Genomic DNA, 5,838 nt, shown 5'->3' with positions numbered 1-5,838 from the left:
ATAAACCGCAAAAGTTAGAATGTGAAACTGTGAGCCCTGGGTAGTCGTTCATTATTGTTTGATCAAAATACCCATTTTTCAGTAGAACCTAAAAACTGTTTTGTTGTTAGACTGCAACCAGCTGTTGGTGTTAGCTGGAAGTTCTACATATTCAATTTGGTTTAAAAGCCAGCTCAATTATTTCAATAATATTATGAGAGAAATGTTGCAGCTTTTAGAGGAATTTCTGAGTCAAAACCATGAAGGGTGTTTATAGTTTTTATAAGCAACATGGTGTTTATAGTTTTTCCTTTTACTACTATATGAGGTGGAATGACCAGCTGCATTTATGCAAGCTATAATAATAATGGTCTCTTTGTTGCCACTTGTTCAACTTTGAATGTATTTTGAGCATTACCTTGCAACAATATGTTTTGGTTTATGCTCTAGTTGTATCTCTGCTTCATCCATGTTTTAAATACATTATGGTTTGTCGAATAAGTTCTTATTTTGTACCAGTCCTTCCAAAGTTGTAAAATATTTTGAAACTTTTTTTCCTGTCTATACATACATGTTGCACAGAAGTTGTAGGATCGGGACAACGAAGACTCACACAACCATGTCTCTTTTTAAATAGTTGTCACTACTTTTTACCAGACTTACCACTTTTAAAATTTAATTTATGTTATTTGCCAACTTAGTCATTCTGGTTAATATATTTTTTTTGTCAAGATACCTAGATTTGCCTTTTCCCCTGGTTTTGCTTCCATTTCAAACTTACTCTAGATATGGTCTGCAGAGTCAATCGTGGAACTTTATACGTTGTACTTACTTTTCGTTAAGATATACCGGTTAAAACTAGATGCATCGCCATTTTTATGTTGGATTCTGTCCATTGCATGCATATTTTTGTTTTTCTTAAAGTTGGTTTAACGATAACATTTGATTTTAGATTTTTCAATACATTTTTCCTTTTTTGCCTTTTAATATTAAGTACTATTTTCTACTAAAAAAAGAAATTTTCTACTAGTAAAAGAATAAAATTCTTTTACTTTTTTTACCTTTAATGCAACATCCAACTTTCGATTCAAATATAAAAATAGTGAATATACAGTATCGGACAAAACATGGTGGACCAACTCAAATTCAGAACAAAAGTTGATCAAAAACTAAAAAAAAACTAGTAAAACAATTAAACATATTATTTTTTATGTAGTATATTATGTTGATAACAAAACTTAAAACTTTTGAATCATACTAAAAATCACTAAAAACGTTTTATAACACATTTTCCCTGACAAACTACATTTTTCTTTGGACAAAACGAGGTGGACATTCAAAAAATCGACTGAAAATTTCAAAAATTTCAAAAATTAATTTATTATTTTTCAAAAAACTTCAAAAATTAACTTAATATTTTGTAGGATCTCCTTTACTTTTAATTACTGCTTTCATTCTTTGAGGCATAGACTCAATTAATGAGTGAACAATTCTCATATCAATCTCTCGCCAGGCCTTCTCGATTTGTTCAAATAATTCCTCACAGGTCTTCACACTTTCACTCTCAATCTTATTGTCAATTATTTCCTAGAAATTTTCTTTTGGATTTAAGTCAGGGTTTTGTGCAGGCCACTGCATTATGGTGATATTCTTGTCCTTGAACCATTGTTTTGCAATTTTTGACAATTGTTTGGATCATTGTCCTGTTAATAAAAATCCATTTTAGGGGCATCTCCTATTCAGCATGTGGTAAATAAAATGGACCATAATCCCAATAATTTTGTGAATAGAACCAATTCCTAGTGCTGAGAAACATCCCCAAACCATAGCAGACGCTCTATACTTAACATTCTTATTAGTATATTTAGTATTGAATCTGGTGTTCTTTGGTCTCCAGACTCGCTTCTTGCCGTTGCTTTCAAAAAGGTTATATTTTGATTCATCACTAAAAAGTATGTTTTTCCACTGGTCTACAGTCCAATTTCGGTGTGCGTTGGCAAACGCAAGTCTTAGCTTTCTATTTTTAAAAGAAGTTAGTGGTTTCTTGTCAGGCATTCGAGAAAACAACTTTGCTTCGTTAGCTCTTCGTCGCACAGTGCGATTAGAGATTTGTAGTTCAAGTTTTTTGGTTAATTTTGTGGATGACAAAAATGGATCTTTTTTAAGCTTTTTAACGATTATTCGATCTAGTCTTTGTGATGTTTTTCTCGGACGTCCGCCCCGATGGTTTGTTTTATAGCAGTCATGAGATCCAAATGATTTGACAGTTTTGCATACAGTCGATTTAGCTATATTATATTTTCTACAAATTTCAGCTTGACATTTTCCGCTTTTAAAATCTTTTATAATATTTTCACGTAAAGTACTTCCTAATTTGTCGTAAGCCATTTTAAGTTGCAATATACGCCATTTATCACGAGTTAAATCTATTTTTAGTTAAATTGAAAAAATAATTGGTCAGACGTTCCAAATTCTATTTTATTATTTTAGAGTAATGTTATGATAAAAGTGAAAACAAAACAATACGGTAAATTGAATAAAGACGATGAAATCTTATAAGAAAAGCATCGTTATGATTTGTCCACCTTGTTTTTTCCAAGGAAAAATGTAGTTTGTTGAGAAATATGTGTTATAAATTTTTTTTGTGATTCTTAGTATAATTCAAACGTTTTAAATTTTGTTAAGAACATATTAAACTATTTAAAAATTACTATATGTACAATTGTTTTACTAGTTTTTTTAGTTTTTGATCAATTTATGTTCTAAATTTAAGTTTGTCCAAAATGTTTTGACCGATACTGTAGATACAGTAGCAGTAGATGTTGCAAAATTAAATTAATTGACATCCTTCATACGGATTTTAAAAAAGTCTTTGATAAAGTGTCACATAAAAAATTAGTTTTAAAACTTGAGGCATATGTTGTTACATCTATGATATTGAAGTGGATAAAGTTTTTTTTATCTGATAGATAAAAAAATAAGTGATAAGTGTTGTTTTAGGAGAAAGAGTATCATCATGGGTAATTATATTAGGCGGTGTGCCACAAATATTTGTGCTTGATCCAATTTTGTTTTTATTATACATTAATGATTTTCCTAGTCATTTTGTAAATCAAATAATGTTAAATGCAGATGATAGCAAAGTAATAGCTGAAGTTAACAATGAAAGTGATGCAACTGTTTAGTAAAATGACATTGATATATTAGAACTTCTATATTTAAATATAAAATCTTCTAATAGAGGAATGGGCAATAAACTGGAAGGTAAATTAAATTTTTAAAAAATTTAGTTTTATCTTCCAGTTTATAAAATCATACATACGGATAATTAAAATATAAATCATATAATTATGTAAAATCATACATACGGATAATAAAAATATAAAACATAAATATTTTATGACTAACAATAATGTAAAGCAAGAATTGAGTGGCATCAAGGAGGTATAGTAGAATATAATAAAGGTATAATAGAGCCTATTATACTTCCTTGGTACAACTAAATTAGAAAAAGATCTAAAGGCGTATTTATTTCAAATAATTTAAGATAGGAACCGCAAATCAAAGCATCATCTACCGATCTTTACAACTTTACAAACTGCAAATTTGGTATAATATCCAAATCAATTAAGTATAAAGATACTGAACTAATAAAGTTGTCGTATTGCAGTTATATTCGTCCGCATTTAGAATTTGCAGTACTATATATTATTATTAACTTTTTAGTAAAAGTTAAACGAACAGATTTTCTAGTATTTAAATCAAAAAAATTTAAATAGTAGAAAATACGTTTATTAAATGCTTATGTTTTTTATTTGAATAGTTAATCGAATATTTTTTATATTTTACTTATTATGCAATTTAATATATGTAAATATACTATGTAATGTAAATATTGATTAAAAATTGTTTAAAGTATTTAAACATTTAATAACTATTTAAAACATTAATAACTACTAAAATTGAATTTACTAAAATGTTAAGTCTAGCTTAAATAATATTATAAATTATATAAAGAAAATAAAAACTTTTTAAAGATTTATTATTTAGAAATGGTTAAACCCTATACATCATGGCAATATTTTTTTTTCTTAATGCTTTTTATATGATCACTCCAACGTAAATATTCATCTAATATTACGCCCAAAAAACTTTACTAAAGTTTCTCTTTTTGTTTTAGCGTTATTGGTAATTAGATTTAGCAATATTTAAGTATCTACCCCAAATGTTTTCACTTTTTGGCAGGTACCAGAACCGAACTTTTTTTGTCGAAAACAAAGCCACTTGTTTTTGGAACAAAACTCTGTTTTTTTGCTCTAAAGTCCAGCAACTTGGCTAAAATCGTAATTGTCTGCAGAAAGTTATAAATTTCATGCTTTATTTGCTCAATTTGGTATTGAAAATTTGAGATTACTTGACAAATTTATTTATCGATCTTACTTATTAACTAAATTAAATACTATAAAACTATTTTTTTGTACATTTTTTTTTAAATTAAGTAGAATGTTGAAATTAATTTTTTTAAATTAGAAGTATCACACTATAATAAAAATAATAGCATTTGTTTAAAAATGCAAGCACATTAACTAATAATTTTTCATTATGTTGCAACAAATTAAATGATTTCTATCCTAATAAGCCTAAGGTTTTTTTCTTTTTAATAATTTTTAAGAAGTTGTTGTATAGCTATTGCTTGTTTTTAGAACACTTTAAAAGTGTTTAATTCATCCAAAGATTGAAGAAATTTATCTAAGCACTTTTGTTTTAATTTTTATTTCTTCATATGGACAAGCTTCAAAAAATATCGTTAAAATTTTAGTTAAAAAAATATTCTTATTTGCAAAAATAATTATATTATAATAAAACTACAAGATTATATTAATAATAAAATATAGATAAATATATAGAAAAATAATGCAGATTATATTAATAATAAAATATAGAAAATATTAATAAGTGCAGCTTACGTAAGTTTTTACAACCATTATAATAATTATTTTCTAAAAATATTTGATAAAATCCAAATTTATCTAAAATTAAGATCTTAAACTTTTTTTTTAATAATGCTTTTTTTAAAAATACCACACTATTTATTATTAAATAATTAATGAAAATTGTTCAAAGTATTTTAAATATATGAAGTCACGATTGTTCGAGATGAACTATTTTGATAGTTATTAAAATCGAGAGTCTTGTGAACTGAAGCAGGATTAACAGTTGGTAATCCTACTTCAGTTTGTTCTATGCAACATAAATGTAAAAATTCTTTCAATATTTATATGTTTTTTCATTATGCTTTTTATATTGCTTATTATATTGCTTATTATATTGACTATTTTCTTATGATTGCTTTGGTTTGCTATGATTGATATGGATTGCTTATTATATTGACTATTTTCAAGAATTTTAACTAATGTTATGCTCGCTTAATGTTGAGAATTAAAAAGACACTATTTTATTTCTTGTTTTTATTTTTTTTATAAAGAAAATCAGAACAAAACAATGTATTTCAAGTGAAAATTAATTTTTGATTATTGAAATTTATTGATTTTAACAATTCAATAATTATGAAAGTGGTGTAAGTCCATTTACGACTCTGAAAGAATATTTTAAAAAAATTTTAAACAAAAATTTTATTTCAATAGGTCGAAATTGTTGAAATAAACTTGTTGTTGAAATAAACTTGTTGTGTATTCACAACAAGTTTATTCGACCGAATAAACTTGTTGTGTATTCTACATTAAATATCTCTTATATTAATATAATTATTTTAATTCAATTAAGCGTAATAGCCGTTTAAAACTGTACAACTTATTTACAACATTTGTTATAATTGGAAACTTCCTATTTCTGACCAAT

This window comes from Hydra vulgaris, chromosome 04 (genome assembly GCF_038396675.1).
Source record: "Hydra vulgaris chromosome 04, alternate assembly HydraT2T_AEP".
NCBI classification, from domain to species: Eukaryota; Metazoa; Cnidaria; class Hydrozoa; order Anthoathecata; family Hydridae; genus Hydra; species Hydra vulgaris.
The sequence above is the reverse complement of the archived record's forward strand: the minus strand, read 5'-3'. Positions refer to the sequence as shown.